This window comes from Dromiciops gliroides, chromosome 4 (assembly GCF_019393635.1).
Source record: "Dromiciops gliroides isolate mDroGli1 chromosome 4, mDroGli1.pri, whole genome shotgun sequence".
Lineage (NCBI taxonomy): Eukaryota > Metazoa > Chordata > Mammalia > Microbiotheria > Microbiotheriidae > Dromiciops > Dromiciops gliroides.
Genome location: NC_057864.1, coordinates 110050090 through 110071893, shown reverse-complemented (window position 1 = coordinate 110071893; position 21804 = coordinate 110050090). Strand labels below are relative to the sequence as shown.

The window sequence follows — 21804 nt, the reverse complement described above, 5'->3', positions numbered from 1 at the left end:
ATAAAAGAGTCTGCTCCATACTCTTACCTTTACTCTGTGTGTGTGTGTGTGTGTATGTGTGTGTGTGTATGTGTGTGTGTCTGCTTCAAATGTGTTTCTTATAAACAGCATATTGTAGGATGCTGGTTTTCTAATCTACCCTGCTATCTGCTTCTATTTTATGGGTGAGTTCATTCTATTCACAGTTATTACTGTGTATTTCCTTCCATCCTGTTTTCCACTGTTTTTATCCTTCCTTCTTTTTCTCCTTTCACCCAGTCCCTCCTCACCAGTGTTTTGCTTCTGAACACCACCTTGCTCAATATGCCCTCCCTTCCATCAGTTCCCCACTCTCTTCTCTTATCTCCCTCCTCTCCTACATACTTTTAGTTGGCAAGATAGATTTCTATACTTGAAAGTGTATGTTATTCACTCTTTGAGCTAATTTTGAGAATAGTAACTTTCAAGTGATGTCTATTCTTTGCTCCATATTTCTCTCCACAGAAATAGATCTTTTGTATGTCTTCATGTGAGATAATTTATCTAATTCTACCTCTCCTTTCCCACTTCTCCTAGTGCAATACTTTTTCTCACCCCATAATTTTGTTTTTGGATACCATTCCATAAAAGTCAACTTATAGGGGCAGCTAGGTGGCGCAGTGGATAAAGCACTAGCCCTGGATTCAGGAGTACCTGAGTTCAAATCCGGCCTCAGACACTTGACACAAGCTGTGTGACCCTGGGCAAGTCACTTAACCCCCACTGCCCTGCAAAAAAAAAAAAAGTCAACTTATACCTATGCCCTCTGTCTATGTATACTTCTAACTGCCCTAATAGTGATAAAGTTCTTATCATCTTCCCATGTAGGGAAGTAAACAGTTTACCTTTATTGAATCCATTATGCGTTCTTTCCTGTTTACCCTTTTATGCTTCTCTTGAGTCTTGTATTTGAAAATCAAATTTGAAAATCTGTTCTGGTCTTTTCATTAGGAACAACCTTATTTCATTAAATATTTATGTTTTTCCCATGAAGGTTGATATTCAGTTTTTCTAGGTAGGTGATTCTTGGTTGAAGTCCTAGATCCTTTGCCCTTCAGAATATCATATTCCAAACCTGCCTATCCTTTAATGTAGAAGCTGCTAAATCCTGTGTAATCCTGACTATCTCTCCACAATTTCTGAATTGTTTCTTCCTGACTGCTTGCAGCATTTTTCCTTAACCTGGTGCTCTAGAATATGCCTGTAATATTCCTTGGAGTTTTCATTTGAGGATGTCTTTCAGGAAATGATTGATGGATTCTTTTAATTTCTATTGGTTCTTGGATATCAGGGCAGTTTGCCTTGATAACTACTTGAAAGATTATGCGTAGTACCCTTTGACCCAGCAATCCCACTTTTAGGTCTTTTGCCCAAAAAAATCATGGAAGGGGGAAAGGGACCCACATGTACAAAAATATTTATAGCTGCTCTTTATGTGGTAGCAAGGAATTGGAAGTTGAGGGGGTGCCCATCAATTGGGGAATGGCTGGACAAGTTGTGGTATATGAATACAATGGAATACTATTGTGCTGTAATAAATGATGAGCAGGAAGAGTTCAGAGAAACCTGGAGGGTCTTATGTGAGCTGATGATGAGTGAGATGAGCAGAACCAGAAGAACATTGTACACAGTATCATCAACATTGAGTGTTGACTTATTGTGATGGACTAGATTCTTCTCACCAATGCAATGGTACAGAAGAGTTCCAGGGAACTCATGATAGAAGAGGATCTCCAAATCCAAGAAAAAAAAAAGAAAGAAAGAACTGTGGAGTATAGATGCTGATTGAACCATATTATTTCTTTTGTTTTGGGTGCTGTTGTTTTTTTTTTCTTTCTATTTTGAGGTTTTGCATCACTGCTCTGATTCTTTCTCTTGTAACAGGATTAATGCAGAAATAGGATTAATGTTATTATGTGTATATATATGTGTGTGTGTGTATATATATATATCTATATGTATATGTATAGAGATATATAGATATAACCTATATCAGATTACCTGCTGTCTAGGGGAGGGGGGAGGGAGGGGTGGGAGGGAGAAAAATCTGAAATTGTAAAGCATGTATAAACAAAAGTTGAGAACTATCTTTACATGTAATGGAAAAAATAAAATACCTCATACATTAAAAAAAAAAAAGATTATGCGTAGGCTCTTAGTCCAATCATTCTTTTTTGTTGGTTTTTTTGCAGGGCAATGAGGGTTAAGTGATTTGCCCAGGGTCATACAGCTAGTAAGTGTCAAGTGTCTGAGACCAGATTTGAACTCAGGTCCTCCTGAATCCAGGGCCAGTGCTTTATCCACTGCACCACCTAGTTGCCCCTCAGTCCAATAATTCTTAAATGATCTTTCCTTGATCTATTTTCCAGGTCAGTTGTTTTTCCAGTGAAATAGTTCACATTTTCTTCTATTTATTTCATTTTTAAAAGTTTTGTTTTATTGTTTCTTGATTTCTCATTAAGTCATTAATTTCTATTTGCTCAATTCTAATTTTTAAAGAATTCAGTGAGCTTTTTTACCTTCTTTTCCGTTTGGCCAATTCTACTTTTTAAGGTGCTGTTTTCTTCAGTGAATTTTTGTACATCCCTTCCCTTTTTTTTTGTACTTCCTTTACCAAGCTGTTGACTCCTTTTTTCATGATTATCTTATATCACTTTCATTTCTCTTCCCAATTTTTTTACTACCTCTCTATTTTTTAAAATCTTTTTTTTTTGTGCTCTTCTAAAAGTTCTTTTTTTGGACCTGAGACAAATTCATAGTTTTCTTTAAAGCTTCACATCTAGCTGTTCTCACACCATTGTCCTCTTCTGAGTTTGTGTTTTGATGTTCCCTGCCACTATAGTAACTTTCTATGGTCAGGTTCTTAGTTATTGTTGTTGTTTTTGCTCATTTTCCCAGCCTATTTCAAGTCTTTTAATTTGATGTTAAATTTGGGCTCTGCTCCTGGGCACTGTCCCAAGCTTCTAGCACCAGAGGCATGGGGTGTCACCACTGGCCTACTGTGTTGGGGCACAGGGCTTCACTGCTGGCCTGCTATGCTGAGACTGTTGGGCCCTGCCACTGTCCAGCTATGTTGGGCCTGTGGTTCCTCACTGTTGACTGCATCAGGTCAAAGGACTGCACTCCTGGCTTTCTGGAGTACAGCTTGCTATTGGCTTGCCTGGATACTGTCTGCATGGGACTGTGCTCCCTTTTTACCTGAGTGAGAAAGACATTTGCTACCAACCTTCTAAGTTGTCTTGGCCTAGAAAATGGTTTCATCCCATCCTTTTGTTGAATCTGTGGCTCCAGAATTCCTCTTGAGGCATTATTTTACAGTGAATCAGTCGAGTTCCTGCCTTACTCTGTCATTTTGGCTCTGTCTCCCAAGTAACACTGATGTATAGAACCAAAGGTTAAGGCCAACATTTTGTGGGGAACCAGAACAGTATCAAAAATGAAGGAGAACTCACAAGAAATGAAGCAGAAATAACAGATATTATTAGAGATGACTGGGCCCAATTACATATCAATAAAATCAACAGCTTAAATGAAATAGATGAATACTTACAGAAATATAAAATATTCAGATTAATAGAATAGGAAATTGAGAATTTAAACAACTCAGTATCAGAAAAAGAAATTGAAGAAGCCATAAATGAACTCCTAAGGAAAGAAATCCCAGTACCAGATGGATTCACAAGTGAATTATACTGAATATTCAAAGAACAATTTATTTCAAAATTACACAAACTGTTTGCAAAAAATAGCAAAGGAAAGGATAGGAGCTTTCCAAATCCCTTCCTTGATAAAAATATGGTCTTGATAGCTAAACCACAGAATCGAAATAGAGAAATAAAACTAGAGAATAATGTCTGCAATGACATCAGTGAAAAATTTTAAATAAAATATTAGCAAAGAGGTCATAGTAACATATCACAAAAATGAACTAACTACAGTCATGCCAGGAATGCAGAGTTATTTTAACATCAGGAAACTTATAAGTATAACATATTAATAACAATAATAAAGTTCATATAATTATATAAATAAATGTAAAGAAGGCTTTTGGCAAAATACAGGATCAATTTCTCTTTTAAAAACCCTACTAGAAAAAAACAAACCCTACTAGAAAACACAGGAATAAATGGACATTTCCTTAACAGGGTAAATAATATATATTTAACAGAGCCAGCATTATATGTAACAATGATAAACTAGAGGGGTGAAGCAAGAATGTCTTCTATTACTATCTCTATTTGATTCAGGGATTAAAAGGTTATATCAACAAGACAGGAAAAAGAAATGAAGGGAATAAACATAGGCAAATAAGAATCACTTTCTGTAGATGATATGTTGGTATAGACAGAACTTTAATGCGAGGGATATTTTTTCTGTTTTTGTGGAACAATGAGGGTTAAGTGACTTGCCCAGGGTCACGCAGCTAGTGTCAAGTGTTTGAGGTCTGATTTGAACTCAGGTACTCCTGACTCCGGGGCCAGTGCTTTATCCACTGCACTACCTAGCTGCTCCTACATACAGAACTTTAGAGTGAACTAAAATATTAATTGAAAAAATTAACAACCATCTAATTTGCACGATAAAAATAATAGGTAGCATTTATATAATATTTTGAGGATTTCAAAGTGCTATACGTGTTATTTCCTTTGATCCTCATAAAAACTTGGGAATTGGGTGCTACTGGGAATCCATCTTACAGATGAGGTAACAAAAATCGTCTGAGAGAAATTAAGCGACTTGCCCAAGGTCACACAGCTAGCAAACAGCCAGATTTTAATACAAGTTACTGTGTCTCCAAGTTCAACATTTTATCTGTTGAATCATCCAGTAGTCCTAATAAAATTAATCTATATGAATCAATAATATTTTTGTATATTGAGAATAAAATGCAGCAGAAAAACAGAGATTCATTTGAAATAGCTACAGAATGTATAAACCATATAGCTACCAAGATATACAAAGGAATCATATAGATACAAGTATAAGACATTGTTTACAGAAAGGCAATCTAAAGAGAGAAGTATTATTTATGGGTTAAATGAAACAATATAACAAGAATGCAATACTACTTAAATTAATTTACTTATTTAGTGTCATGCCAATCATATTACCAAAGGATTATTTTATATATCTAGGGGGAAAACCAGGAAATTCTCTAGAGAAACAAAGGTCAAGAATCTCAAGAGAAATAATGAAAAAAAGAGGGAAGGAGGAGGGCTTAGCAGTACTACATCTCAAAGCAGTAATCATCAAAACATTTTGATACTAGGTTAAGAAATAGAAAGGTCAATCAGTGGAAGAGATTAGGCACATGATAGGCAGAAGTAAACAGTCCTAGTAGTCTAGTGTTTAATAAACCCAAAGACCTAAGTCCTATGGGAAGGATTCAATAGCTAACAAAATCTACTGAGAACACTGAAAAACAGTGTGGCAGAAATTGCTATCACATCATACCATATACCAAGATAAACTCCAAAGAGATATATGACCTAGATATAAAAGGTCCTATCATAAATGAAAAAACAAGAAATTCCCTTTCAGAACTATGGACAGTGAAATAGTTTCGTAGAAGATAAAAAGAGAATTTTGATTATAAAATTTAAAATATTTTGCATTAACACCTTCAATGTAGGGAAAATGGGGAAGGGAAATAGTTAACCAAGGGAAAAATCTTTGTAGCAAGTTTCTCTGATAAAGGTCACATATCTAAGATAAATAAGAAACTTATTTAAATTTATAAGAGAAATGGCAATTCCCCAAAAGATAGATGGCCAAAGAATGTGAATAGGTGAAAGGGAAGAAACCTAAGCTTTCAATAGCTATGTGAGGGGCAGCTAGGTGGTACAGTGAATAAAGCACCGGCCCTGGATTCAGGAGTACCTGAGTTCAAATCCGACACTTACTAGCTGTGTGACCCTTGGCAAGTCCCTTAACCCTCATGGCCCTGCAAAAACAAAAAACAAAAACAAAAACCAATAGCTATGTGAAAAAATACTAAACTTTCACTATTATTCAGATAAATACAAACTGAAATAATTCTGAGGTTCCACTTCAAATCCATTACATTATCAAAGGTGATGAAAAAGAAAATAATAATTGGAGGGGCTGCAAGAAAACAGGTACCCTAAAGCATTATTGGTAAAACTGTGAATTAGTCCAGCCATTCTGGAAAGCAATTTGTAATAATGTCACAAAAATTTAGTAAACTGTGCATGCCCTTTAACCCAGTGAGAAGATTATTTGGTCTATACTTCAAAGAAAGTAAAGAAAGGGGAAAGTTCTAATATGTGTAAATAATAGTCATAAAAGGTTTTGGTTTTTTTTTTTGGTAGTGGTAAAGAATTAAGGAAATATCCATCATTTAGTGAATGGCCAAACAAGTATGGTATATGAATACAATGGAATACTATTGTGCTGTAAAAAATGGAGAGATGGTTGCAGAGAAGCTTGAGAAGTGTTGTATGAATTGATACAGAATGAAAAGAACTAGAACAATTTATACTATAACATCAATATTGTAAGAAATGAATGATCATTTTTAATGCATTATTTCTCAAATGGATAAATCTTTTCCCCTAGACTAAGGCAGTACTAATTAAACACCAAGTTTTATTTTTAGCTTCTCTGTGGATGGAGGCATATCTTCTTGGACACATAAGTAAACAGTGCTGATGACAACTTGGTAACTTGAAAGTCCATTGCTTGGGAAGGAATGACTTCATACTCATTCATGTAGCAAGATGATTTTTGCAAATGTTTGCCCCTATTTGCAGATTAATACTCTATGAAGAACAATCAAGATGGGAGTGGTACCATAAAGTGCTCTAAGTACACATCTGAAGCCTGATTAGTAAATTTCACTCATCAGGGTAACACTTGGTTATGAAAATGACTGAAGCTGAATAAATTTGATTATTTTTAGATAATTTATCACAGACTATAACAGTGTCAACTTGTCTAGGGTCTACTCATTAAACTTTGTAAAATATATTTATATATATATATACATATATATACACACATACATATATATACACATAGACACGTATGTATGTATACACACAAACACAGATATCTGTGTGTATAAACTTGCTTTTCCATTGCGTTCATATTTGAAACAAAAATGTTTGTGAACAATTCAAAAAGTGATTAAAAAAAACTTGTAGATGTTTTGAATAGTATCTTAGTATTTGTATTAGTTGTTACAAATTCACTACCAAATAAAAATAAAATCAACTATCTCCTCTCTGTGTGTCTCTGTCTCTGTGTCTCTCTCTGTTTCTATTTGTCTCTCTCTCCTTCACATCCACCCACACCCACACATCTATTTAGTATTTGCTAATAGGAAAGTCAATAAATAGAACAGAATACCTATATGATATGCAACAAATAAGATAGTGTTCCATAAATCTAAATGTCAAACAATTGGTGTAAGGTCTCATTACTTTATACTCCCTCCTTCTCCAAAAAAAGCAGTCTAGCAAAAATTAGGTTTCGACTTTCTGGCTATTCCATGAGCAAGGCAATCCTTCTCAGTTTGGGGCATTTTCTATGACTGAATTCATGCCTGCAATGCTCTTCCTCCTCAATTCCACCTATTGCCTTCCCTGGCTTCCTTTCAAGTCCCAACTCAAATCCCACCTTCTAAAAGAAGCCTTTCCAAACCCCTCTTAATTCTAGTGCCTTCACTCAGTTAATTATCTCCTATTTATCCCATGTATAGCTTGCTTTGTACATATTTGTTTGCATGTTGTCTTCCCCATTATATTGTAAGCTCCTTAATAACAGGGACTGTCTTTTGACTATTTTTTTTTCCTTGCTCTTAGCACAGTGCCTGGAACACAGTTGCCACTTCATTGATGAATTGAAATACCCAAATAAGCTCCAAATGGATATATTACCTAGACATAAAAGTTCTTATAAATAAATTAAAGGAGTAGAGAAGAGAGATTCTTATTACTTTTTTTTTTTTTGGTGAGGCAATTGGGGTTAAGTGACTTGCCCAGGGTCACACAGCTAGTAAGTGTTAAGTGTCTGAGGCTGGATTTGAACTCAGGTACTCCTGACTCCAGGGCCGGTGCTCTATCCACTGCCCCACCTAGCTGCCCCATCCTATTACATTTATAAGAGTAGAATGGAGCAGAAGTAGAAGATAAAATCAACAACTGCGAATTACTTAAAATTGGGGGGAAAAGGGCTTTATACAAAATGTCAATGAGTTAAAATTAGAAAGGAAATGAAAATCTGGGAGAAAAAATCTTTGCATAAAGTTTCTCTGACTGAGATCTGATATTCAAGATATACAGGCATCCCTCAGAGATATTGTGGGTTTGGTTCCAAATCACCACAATAAAGCAAATATTGCAATAAAGGGAGTCACACCATTTTTTTGGTTTCCCAATTGATATAAAATTGATGTTTACACTATACTGTACTGTATAAGGAACTGATTGGAATATATTTAGAATAAGAATCCTTTTTCCCAAGAGATAAAAGGTCAAAGAATATGAATAGATAGTTCTCAAGGGAAGAAACACAAGTGATCAACAGCCATATGAAAAAGTATTTCAGATCAATAATGTTTAGAGAAATGCAAATGACAACAAGTGGATTGCAATCTCACAATCATAAAATTGTCAAATATGAAAAAAAGGAAACTAACAATTACTAAAAGGGCTAGTGGGGAAAAGACCCTGCTGGTAGAACTGTAAATTGGTCTAGCCATTCTGGAAAGCATGTCACATACAGATTCATGAAAAACTGTGAAAGTTTTATACTGTGACTTTATTAAGATATTTAATAATTTCTGTTCACTTTTCCAAATCATAAAAGTATTTTATTTTCCAGTTACATGTAAAGATAGTTTTCAACATTTGTTTTATAAGATTTTGAGTTCCAAATTGTTCTCCCTCCCTCCCTTCTCTCCCCAAGACAGAAAGCAATCTGATATATATTATATATGTACAATCACATTAAACATATTTCTGCATTAGTCATGTTATAAAAGAAGATTCAGAAAAAGGGGGAAAACCTCAAAAAAGAAAAAAAAAGCAGAAACAATATGGTTCACTCTGAATTCAGATTCCACAGTTCTTTTTTTCTGGATATGGAAAGCATTTTCCATCAAGAGTCCTTTGGAATGGTCTTGGATCATTCATTGTATTGCTGAGAAGAGTTAAGTCTATCACAGTTGATCACTACATAATGTTGCTGTTACTATGTACAATGTCCTCCTCCTTCTGCAGACTTTACTCAGGGATGTCCATTATCATATATCTAAATAACTGGAAAAATATCAATTGCTCATGGATAGGCTGAGCTAATTGAATAAAAATGACAATTCTACCTAAATTAATTTACTTATTCAGTGTCATTCCAATCAGACCACCTAAAATTATTTTATAGAGCTAGAAAAAATAATAACAAAATTTATCTGGAAGAACAAAAGGTCAAGAATATCCAGGGAACTAATGAAAAAAATGCACAGGAAGGTGGGCTAGCTGTACCAAATATGAAGCTTCACTATAAAGTGGCAGTCATGAAAACTATTTGGTACTGGCTAAGAAATAGAGTGGTGGACCAATGGAATAGGTTAGGCATAGGAGACACAGTAGTAAACGACTTTATAATGTACTGTTTGATAAACCCAAAGACTCCAGCTTCTGGGATATGAACTCAGTATTTGACAAAAACTGTTGTGGAAACAGGAAGATAATATGGCAGAAACTGGGCATAGGCCAACATCTTACACCTTATACTAAAATAAGGTCAAAATTAGTACATGATTTAGACATAAAAAGTGATACCATAGGTAAATTAGGAGAGGAATGAATAGTTTACCTCTCAGATTTATGGAAAGGAGAACAGTTTATGACCAAACAAGAGAGAATATTATTTAATGCAAAATGGATAATTTTGCATTAATTAAATTTAAAAGGATTTGTACAAATAGAAGCAATGCATCCAAAATAAGAAGGGAGGCAAAAAGCTGGGAAACAATTTTTATAGAAAGTATTTCTGATAAAGGACTCATTTCTAAAATACATAGGGAACTAAATCAAATTGATAAGAAAGCAAGTCATTCCCCAATTGAGAAATGGTCAAAGGATATGAACAGGCAGTTTTCTGATGAAGAAATCAAAGCTATGTTGCTATATGAAAAAATGCTCTAAATCACCATTGATTAGAAAAATGCAAATTAAAACAACTCTGAGGTACCACCTGACACCTTTAAGATTGGCTAATACAACAAAAAGGAAAATAATAAATGTTGGAGAAGTTGTGGAAAAATTGGAACACCAATGCATTGTTGGTGGAGCTGTGAACTGATTCAACCATTATGGAGAATAATTTGGAACTATGCCCAAAGTGCTATAAAGCTGTGCATACCCTTTCACCCAGCAATACCACTATTAGGTCTTTTTTCCCAAAGAGATGATAAAAACGGGAAAAGGACCCACATGTACAAAAATATGTATAGCTGCTCTTTTTGTGGTGGCAAGGAATTGGAAATTGAGGGGATGCCCATCAATTGGGGAATAGCTGAACAAGTTGTGGTATATGAAGGTAATGAAATTGTGCTGTAAGAAATGATGAGCAGGGGGCAGCTAGATGGCGCAGTGGTTAAAGCACTGGCCCTGGATTCAGTAGTACCTGAGTTCAAATCCAGCCTCAGACACTTGACACTTATTAGCTGTGTGACCCTGGGCAAGTCACTTAACCCCCATTGCCCTGCAAAACAAAACAAAACAAAACAAAAGAAATGATGAGCAGGCAGATTTCAGAGAAACCTGGAAGGACTTACATGAACTGATGCTGAGTGAGATAAGCAGAACTGAAAAAACATTGCACACAGTATCAACAACATTGTGTTTTGATTAACTGTGATAGACTTGACTCTTCTCAGCAATACAGTGGTCCAAGATAGTTTCAAAGGACTCATGATGGAAAATGCTCTCCTAATCCAGAAAAAAAGAACTGTGGTATCTAGATGCAGATTGAACCATACCATTTCTACTTTTTTTTGTTTTCCTTTTTTAAGGTTTTTCCCTTTTGTTCTGATTCTTCTTTCACACTATGACTAATGCAGAAATATATTTAATGCAATTGTACAAATGTAACCTATATTAGATTGCCTGCTGTCTTGGGGAGGGGGGGAGGGAGGGAGAAAAATTTGGAACCAGAAATATTATAAAAACAAATGTCAAAAACTATCTCTACATGTAACTAGAAAATAATAAAATACTTTTATGATTCAGAAAAGTAGTTTTAATGAATATTTCCATTTTCAACCAAAAATATAGTAAAATAACATATAATAGAGAAAAGTGTATTAGTATTTGATGATATTACAGCAAATTTTCACTAATTGAAAAGTATCATTTCATTGGGAAATTAAGAATTCTTTTACTTCTAAAATTGTACATCTCTAAAGCACACACCATTTCTCACATTTCCCACTCAAATCTATAGAAAGGGATAGGGGATAGAAAGTACAACCCCAAACTGCAGACTTTTTCTTCATTAATTACATTAACTGGAAAAACAAATTGGTCCAAATCTCTTTTCTCAAGTATACTTATAGAAACACACCTTAAGGATTTTTTTCTAAATAAATATAGATACTGTCTCTAATATTATTTATTAGATTTATCCTAGAAAATTAAGTAAGAAAAATGTCTGCCTAGTGTCACTAACCATGGGGACAAGACCTTGCACAGGGCCAAACTGTTCTTAACCATATTTCCAATGTGAGACTCAGTATGCTAAGATCTTTCTATGTGTAAGGGTTATGAAGAGGAATTTTGAATAACAATAACATGCTAACTCTACCTCACAAATTCATTTCTTTATCATGCATACAGCTTTGTAAAAGATGTGCCAATAAAGTCCCATAGATTGAAATATAGTCTAGTTATCATTAGCTTCTTTTATGTGATTAAAAAAAAAAAAGAGGGGCAGCTAGATGGCGCAGTGGTAAAGCACCGGCCCTGGATTCAGAAGTACCTGAGTTCAAATCTGGCCTCAGACACTTGACACTCACTAGCTGTGTGACACTGGGCAAGTCACTTAACCCTCATTGCCCTGCCAAAAAAAAAAAAAAAAAGAATAAGGAGGGCAGCTAGGTGGTGCAGTGGATAAAGCACCGGCTCTGGATTCAGGAGGACCTGAGTTCAAATCTGAATCAGACACTTGACACCTACTAGATGTGTGACCCTGGGCAAGTCACTTAACCCTAATTGCCCCGAAAAACAAAACAAAACAAAAAGAATAAGAATATTCACCTTCATCTTTAAGGATCAAAGTTGGATTTATATTTTGAAGTTTAACTTGGTCTGATTTGACATTGAAGCTATGATCATGCATATGTGAATAAAAAGATGGATTTGTTATAGACACATTGGAGACTTTCCACAATATAGCACTGCCTCATCTAAAATCATAAAGTATAAAGACAACTAGCAGTCCCTTAACATCTAATTCCTCACCTAAAACAGTAAACATAAAGCACTGTACCTTGAACTCTATCAATAAGAAAACTTAAGAACACCATCACAGAAACACAGCTTATGTCTCATTTTAAAAATGTAATTAAGATGCTTCATTAATTTCTTGTTATCTACCTGTTGAATGAACCCTGAACCATTTATAATGCCTTTTGCCTTTCTGTCAACTCTGAATAATGCATTATTAAATGACTGCAATGCCATTGTTTGTCTGCTTGGAGAGCTTTTAAAATCTAAAGCTGGCATCAAATGGTTTACCCAGGGGGAAAAAAACCAGGAGGCTGAATATCCTATAAAATGCTGTAATTATTGCACAAATAAATTGCTCATAAAGACTCACTTAATAGTCAAGAGCTCTAAAAGAATTCAATGTCATTGTTAGCACACTTGATTAAATAAAGTGCTCCAGTTTAATTTTAGTTCAGAATACAAGCAAGGAAATTTGATTCGACATCCAGAAAAAGAATGGGTCAGCTCCAAGGGTGTGCTGGAGCCAGCTCATCCTGGCTATTGAGAGATGACTGTTAAATTTTCAACATGAGCATTTACACTTTGGAAATGGCAAATGCTACAGATTAGGACTTGATTTATTGTTTTGTTGATTGTCTAGACTTAAGAAAGTGATGGAAAAAATGCAATACGGATTAAACTTTAAAATGTGTCATTCATAATTTTTTTGGCAAGCTAATAGTTAAACATGTATCAGCACACCAGTGCCTCTACATGAAGTAACCAAGTGGTTTGCATAGGTCTCACCAGAGGGAGACTTAATTACTTTCTAGTTGAAGATATGAGAGAGAAATTCAATTGCTTTGATCAAACAAAACAAAGAAAATAAAGAAGGCAGATATATAATACTATTTAGTTTCTGCAAGAATTTTGATACTTAGATGCCAGATACTTTTACCAAACAAAAATCTCAAGAGACATTTTCTATTGTCTATTGATTTTGCAAAAAGATAAATCATTTACATAATTATTTTCCAATATCTTTTCAGAGTAAAGTCTTTTTTTTTTAAGTGCCTAAAAATACACTTTTCAGGATGAGAGGCAATGTGGTGTAGTAGATTGGAGTCAGGAAGACCTGAGTACCAGTACTGCCTCTGATAAATAATTGTGCAATCCTGGGAACATCATTTAAATTGTCAGTACTACAAACATTCTGTAAGACTATGTTGCAGAGATGCTGATCTGAGAGATGCATATATCACTGAAATCACATATCCAGGTTAAAAAATATATAAATGTTCAGAGTACAGTCAACCCATTGGATTTATTTAATAGAATTGTTGCAGTTGTCTTGATGATATATGAGAACTAATTCAGATATAATCAAACATAAGACACCAAGAAAAGATTTTAAAGCAATTACCACATAATTTAAATACCTTGTTTAGTTTATATAGTGCTGAATTCCAAAAAAAGTTTGCAAACAGAAATTTTGTTGTTATAATACCATATTAGGTTACCATATGAGCAATTCTAGGGGCAGCTAGATGGCACAGTGGATAGAGCACTGGCCCTTAAGTTGGGAGGACTTGAGTTCAAATCTGATCTCAGACACTGGACACTACTAGCTATGCGACCCTGGGCAAGTCATTTAATCTGATTGCCTCAAATATCTGGGGCTATCTCTGGTTGTCCTGATATATATCTTGCCACTGGATGGCTCTGGAGGAATGAGGCTGGTGACTTTGTATAGCCCTGGCTCAGTTAAATCCAATTCAGTGCAAGTCATGACCTCACATCCCGATGTCACGGTCCTCTTCTAGAATGAAGGACAAACAATAATGAGCAATACTTAATTTGATTCCATAAAAATAGATTCTACTTAGTCATTTATCAGGAAACACAAAAGAAAGTTACAGTGCTTCTAAATGTTACCCTAAATCTATATCTAGGCAGAAGGACCATTGAATACTTAAATAAAAATTTAACTAAGTAAAAACTATCTTTGTTTATTAATCTATGTTTGCTATTACTTCAGAGATACCACATTGCTACAAGTGGCTTTCTTCAAAGCCTTCACTTCATAGAAGAGGGTACTCTTCCTTCAAAGATTTCAAAATGCTGGTTGGATTATTGTTTGTCTTTGTATTCTGTTTTGTATAAGTTTGTATAACTGTAAGAAATATATATTTTTTTAAAAGGCAGCAGTACGTTATAGATGGGATATATGTTTTAATGACCTGTAATGGGGAGTCAAAGACAGACTAGACACATGCCTCTATGAGGAATCAGCAAAATGTCTATTCATATCATAAAAAATGTTATCAATTCAAATATATTTGAAAATACATTTGAGAAAAATGTATTCATTCAAATATAATTAAGCTTCTTAATGGCAAGGACTGTTTCAAATTTCGTTTTATTTTTATCTCCAGTAACTACCACAGTGTTTATTTGTGCATTAATTAATACTAAATGAACTTCAAAATCAACTAGATTCAGGTTATTTAATATATTTATTAAAGAAAAAGTACCTAATTTGTTTAGGAAAATCACTTGTTCTGTATTTAGTATTATCTTGAAGGAACTATTTTTATTTTGATAAAATTTCCCAATGTTCTGCTTCTCTAATTTTGACTCCATTGGGTATTATTTGTGCAAAACTTTAATTTCATGTAATCATAATAGTCCATTTTCCTCCTGTGAACTTCTCTGTCTTTGTTTGGTCATGTATTTGTCCCCTCTCATAAATTTGAGTATTTTCTTCCATGGCCCTCTACATTGTTTGTGATGTTACTTTTTAACTCTTTTTTTTTTTTTTTTTTGTGAGGCAATTGGGGTTAAGTGACTTGCCCAGGGTCACACAGCTAGTAAGTGTCTGAGGCTGGATTTGAACTCAGGTACTCCTGAATCCAGGGCCGGTGCTTATCCACTGCGCCATCTAGCTGCCCCGTGATGTTACTTTTTATGTTGATCCATTTGGAACTTGTCCTGGCATATACAGTGTGTGTTGCTACTTTATATCTAGTTCCTGGTAGACAACTTTCCACTTTTCCCAGCAATTTTTGTCACATGGTAAGTTCTTACCCCATTAGCTGGGATCTCTGGGTTCATAAAACACTAAGTTACTGTGCTTATTTATTTGCTTCTGTATATTGCATACCTGATGTGTTTCACTGATCAATCTATTTCTCATCCAGTACAAAGATATCTCAATGATTAACTTTGTCATATAATTTGAGATCCAATACTTTTAGGCCTACTTCTTTCCCATATTTTCATTAATTCTATGACAGTCTTGACCTTTTGTTTCTCCAGATGAATTTTTATTACTTATGTTCCTCCAGTTGTAGTCCTTCCATAGTTAGATCGATATGGCACTAAAGAAATAAATTCTTCTAGGTAGTATCATCATTTTAATTGTATTGGCTCAGCCTATACATTAGCAATTAATAGTTCTCTAAATATTTAGATCTTTCTTTATTTGTGTAAAGAGTGTCTTATAACTGTGTTTACATAATAACTGTGTGAGTCTTGACAGGTTCCCAAGTATTACATTACTATCTGTAGTTATTTTTTTATATTTTTATTTTTTTCATGAGGCAATTGGGGTTAAGTGACTTTCCCAGGGTCACACAGCTAGTAAGTGTTAAGTGTCTGAGGCCAGATTTGAACTCAGGTACTCCTGACTCCAGGGCCGGTGCTCTATCCACTGCACCACCTAGCTGCCCCAGTAGTTATTTTTTATATGTGCAATCACATTAATCATATTTCTGCATTAGTCATATTGTGCAAGAAGAGTCAGAGTACAAGGGGGAAAACCTCAAAAAAGAAGGAAAAACAAACAGCGCAAAAGTAGAAACAGTATGGTTCAATATGCATTCATAAACCACAGTTCTTTTTTTCTGGATGTTGAGAACATTTTCTGTTATGATGTTCTTTGAAAATGCTTTGGACCATTGCATTGCTAAAAAGAGCCAAGTCTATTACCGTTGTTCATTATACAATGTTGCTGTTATTGTATACAATTTTCTCCCGGTTCTGCTCCTCTCAGCATCAGCTCATGTAAGTCCTTCCAGGTTTCTCTGAATTCCTCCTGCTCATCATTACTTTTCACAGTGATTTTTAAAACTTTGTGTTCTAAATTTTCTTCTTCCCTCCCTCCTCATCCCTTCCTATGAAATCCAACAATTCAATATAAGTCATGCATGTGCAGTTATGCAAAATATCTTCTCATTAGTCAGGTTGGTTAACAAAATTATACTTCAATCTGTATTCAGATACCATCAGTTCTATCTCTGTTGATGGTTTGCAGTTTTCTTATGTCCTTCTGATAGCATCCTGCTCATCATTTCTTTCACAGTTACTATTGTTAACTGTATTACCCTCCATCTTATTCCCTCCCCTTGATATTTACTCTATTATCTATCTTCCTTCACCCTATCCCTCCTCAAAAGTGTTTTGCTTTTTACTGCTCCCTCTCCCAATCTGCCCTTCCTTCCACTGCCTCTCCCCTCCCACTTTCCCACAGGGCAAGATATAATACTATCATCCCCTCTCGAGTGTGTATATTATTCCCTCATTGAGCCAATTCTGATGAGAGTTAGGCTCAATAACTCCCCCACTCCTTCCCCATTTCCCCCTCTACTCCATAAGCTTTTTCTTGTTTCTTTTATGTGAACTACTTTTCCCCAATCCACCTCTCCCTTTCCCTTTCTTCCAACACATTCCTTTTATCTCTTAACTTTATTTTGAAGATGTCATCATGAATTAGCTAGGTGACACAGTAGACAAAGCACCAGCCCTGGACCCAGGAGGCCTTGAGCCCACCCTGCATACTCTACAAAAAACAAGGATTAACAAAAAAGAAATGCTTTACAGACATCATCCTTTCAGATTCAATTCACACCTGTGCCCTCTAAGTATATTCCTTGCAGCTGCCCTAATACTAAGAAAAATTTTATGAGTTAGTAGTATTATCTTCCCATATACGAATGTAAACAGTTTAATCTTTTAAGATCTCTCATGATTTCTTTTTCCTGTTTACCTTTTTATGCTTCTCTAGGGTCTTGTATTTGAAAGTCAAGTTTTCTATTCAGTTCAGATATTTTCAGCACAAATGCCTGAAAGTCCTCTTTTTCACTGAAGTCCCATTTTCCCCCCTGAAAGATTACACAAGTTTTGCTGGGTACGTGATTCTTGGCTGTAGTCCCAGTTCCTTTGGCCCTCTGGAATATCATATTCCATGCCTTCTGGTATTTCAATGTAGATGCTGCTTGATCTTGTTTTACTGTTACTATAGCTCCACAGTATTTGAATTACTTTTTTCTAGCTGCTTGCAATATTTTTTCCTTGACCTGTGATCTTGGGAATTTGGCTATAATATTCCTAGAGTTGATTTATGTTCAGTGTGTTTGGGATAGTATTCTTTTAAAGGACCTAGTATATCACTTTCACCAAATCATCTTCACTCTTCACAAACTTCTAAAACAGAGTCTAACAGAGAATGTTTTGTGGATACAGAGAACAAGTGTTTTAGGCTTTTTAGGAAACTAAATGCTTTTAGAATCTTTTCAGAATGATTTTACCCATCATATTAAAAAAGCCCTCATTGCTAAAAGCCTTTGGTGGCTAAGAATCTGCAAATAATTTTAAAGTGTTTTTACCAAAATACTCTGGTTTCCAGTTTAACCTTCCTGTCATTTTTCAACTTTACAGCTGCTCTGTCCTGCTACTCTTCAACCTGATTTCCATTTCTTGACTTGGGGCCTCAATGAAAGTTTACTATGTCTAGCTCATTCCAGTCAGTTGACCATGCCATCTTCCTGCCCATCCCTTCATTCTTGTTTTCCCACTCTTGCTCCAGGAACAGTAATCACATCAATAAGTACTACCATTGTCTTTGGAATAACATCATTCAATTGCATTATGGCTACACTTATCATCCCTTCAACTTCTCCTGTCCTGAGCCACCACTCCTCTATATGCTCTGTCCTCCTGTACTAGAATGTAAATTCCATAATGTAAGGAACTCTCTTTTATATCTGTATCCCTCTTACTTAGTACCATGGTGGGTACAAAGTACTTTTGATAAATGCTTTATTATTTATGCATACATTTGTTAGCTCATTCATTCCTAAGTGGTTACTAGAAATGGGGTCAGACAACCTGGATTAGAATCTTGGTTCTGACATTTAATAGATGTGTGACTATAAGAAAGGCACATAATGCCTTTACTGTTTCCGTATTTGAAAAATGATGATAATAATATTTGTACAATCTCCCAGAGCTGATGTAAGGAACATATTTCATAAACAGCATAAAAAACCACGAATATGAATTTTTATTCATTTGCCTACATACATAAAAGTTTAAAAATGGATGAGATAGAGCCTTGTGTCAACTTTGATGGTTCATAGGCAGACTGACTAGACAAAGAGATTTTCATTTGAGGGTCTCAGGAAACCACGTTATCACAGGAGTACCTACTTAGAGCTGGAAAAGAACTGAACTAAGATGAGAGTATCACTGTTTGACAAAAGACTATTGTAGAACTAACTTTAGAACAGTTTACCGAGGCTGTGGACAAACAGAGTTTACATCTTATTCTAGAGGTAATAAGGAACCATTGGAGCATACTGAGTACTGGGTTGACATGCTCTGATTTGCAATTTGGCACAAATCATTTTGGAAGCTATGTTACAGTTTAGAGAGGAGAAGGAATTTGAGGCAGGAAGACCAATCAGAAGACTGCTGCCACGGTTCAGGCAAGAGGAGATGGATGGTTGGGTGGTGAGTGGGGCAGCTATGTAAGTGAAGAGAAAGGTTTGGATGTATAAGATGCTGTAGAGGTACAAATGACAAGATCTGACATTTGAATGGATACATGGAATGAAGGTGAGTGAAGAATAGAGGCTAATGGTGAGGTTATGATCCTGAGATTAGAAGAATGGTGAGGTGATATGTTTTATTGGACTATACTTATTTATTATGTGAAATACTTCAATTGGGAGTAGGGTAGTTAGGTAATTGTAACGGGAACAAAGGAAGGAGAGAAGGAAGGGAGGAAAGGAGGGAGGAAGGGTGAGAGGGAGGGACTAATAAAACATTTTAAAATACAGAAAACATGAAATTCGGAAGGGGACACAAAAGCAACTTTGATACTTCTTTGTTTAATATAAACTTAAAAAAAACAAACTTTAGGGGCAGCTAGGTGGTACAGTGAATAAAGCATTGGCCTTGGATTCTGGAGGACCTGAGTTCAAATCCAGCCTCAGACACTTGACACTTAACTAGCTGTGTAACCCTGGGCAAGTCACTTAACCCTCATTGCCCTGCAGAAACAAAAATAAAAACAACAACAAAAAAAAACTTTAGGGAAGTTCACAATATCTTTTGTTCTTTGTATCTGACTGTAAAATGGTTGTGTTGTTATTTGCAAAATTCATAATTACAATTTTTAAAAAAGGCAAATCTTAACAAGAATTGACTGACTATCCCAAAGTAGAAGACAGAATGGGAGGAGAAATGACCTGAAAAGGGTAGGTATTATGAACAATAATTAGTAAGATATAGTATAGAACCACAAAGGTAGAAGAGGAATAGATACAGACATTTGTACTAGTAGAATACCTGTGGCATGTCCACCCACATTTGGGCTGTATCCAGACAGAATATATAAATAGAAGTCCAGATAACTACTGCTGGTATTAATCTTTAGACTAGCTTATTATGAGACTTTAAATGAAGACCCAGAAAGTGAGATGAGAGGCAAGGAGCAGCATAGCTATATATTCTCCAGGGAACATTTTCCTGACTCCACTCCAGAAAGGAAACCAGAAGGCAATGTTGATGTCTTAGGCTTCTGTGGTTGCAGTGTAGTATAACAAAGTATTAGATTGGAGGTCAGGAAGAGATTGCTCTATATCCCATCTCTGACACTTATTAGTTGTGTATATATGGTCAATCATACCATCATCTACTTTGTATATAGCTTGTATTAGAAGCTATTTACATGTTGTCTCTTCCATTAGAATATATACTCCTTGAAAGCAGGGACTGTTTTTTGCCTTTCTTTGTATACTCAGTGATTAGAATAGTGCCTGGCACCAAAAATATTATTAATAAATGTTTGTTGATTGTCCACAGACATAATCTTTCTAAGGCTGTTTCCTCATCTTTAAAACAGAGATAATCCCTGAAATACCTACTTCACTGAGTTACTGTGAGTTCAGGACCTCATCACTTCTTGCCTAGATTATTGCAGTGGTCTCCTTATTGATCGCCCTGCCTCAAATATCTTCCCACTTTAATCCACAGCCTCTATGAAGTTGACAAAATTATTTTCCTTAAGTGCCAATCTAACCATGTCACTTGCCTACTTGATAAACTCCACTGCCTTTGTCCCGCCCCTAGGATCAAATATAACCTCCCTCATTTGGCCTTCAAAGTCCTTTTCAATCTAGCTCTAATCTTTCTTTGCAGCCTTGCTAAACATTACTTCCTTTCTATGGACTAGCCAAACTGGCTTTCTTGTTCTTCCTCAATAAGGGCACAAAAGTCATCTCCCTACTTTTGCATTGGTGGTTCCCCAAGTCTGGAACTTTCTCCTTCCTTCTACCTCAAAGAATAGATCTCATCCTTCAAAAAACATTCAAGCACCACCTTCTAAGCCTATCCTGATCTCTCTAACTGCCGGTAATCTCCCCTCCCTAACAACCTTGGATCTATTTTGAATTCATTACCTCTATGCACATATATGCGTGTACTGTGTCCTGAATGAGAGGGAGAATAGGGATTGTTTTATTCTTTGCATTTGTATTTCCAGTACCCAGCACAGTAGCTGGCACATGGCTGGCATTAATAAATGCTTACTGATTTATTTATTTATTTTTGCGGGGCAATGGGGGTTAAGTGACTTGCCCAGGGTCACACAGCTAGTAAGTGTCAAGTGTCTGAGGCCGGATTTGAACTCAGGTACTCCTGAATCCAGGGCCAGTGCTTTATCCACTGCGCCACCTAGCCGCCCCCTCTGATTTATTTTTTATTTCTTCTGCTAAGTCTCTATATATTGAAAACCTTTTAGTTCATATAGCTTAGAGAGTATAAATATTTGGGTATGGCAGTAACTATTAAAAATACACTTATTTTTATAGAGTATTACATTGGGGGAGATTATGAACAACAGCTGGGCCTTTGATAATGCTCCGGCTCAAGTACAGTTTATTAATTGGGTTCCATATAGTATTTTAAATTCAGTATTTATAGTATGGGAATTTGTTATCTGCCACTTCATCTTTAAGCTTCATGATGTATAATTCTAGCCACCAGG

The 21804-nt window shown here is 35.5% G+C and overlaps 1 protein-coding gene across 5 annotated transcripts in view; it reads right to left on the bottom strand.

Moving 5' to 3' along the window:
* The window catches only part of SYT14 (synaptotagmin 14), a 239104-nt gene that overhangs the window by 126796 nt on the left and 90504 nt on the right, over positions 1-21804 (bottom strand). Inside the window, exon 1 of one of the 5 annotated variants that reach the window (XM_044004093.1) lies at positions 3245-3274. The exons of the other annotated variants lie outside the window; for them this stretch is intronic. The gene's annotated coding sequence lies outside the window, so the exon portion shown is untranslated. Of the gene's footprint in view, positions 1-3244; positions 3275-21804 lie in introns of those variants that run through there. 5 annotated transcript variants of the gene reach the window in all.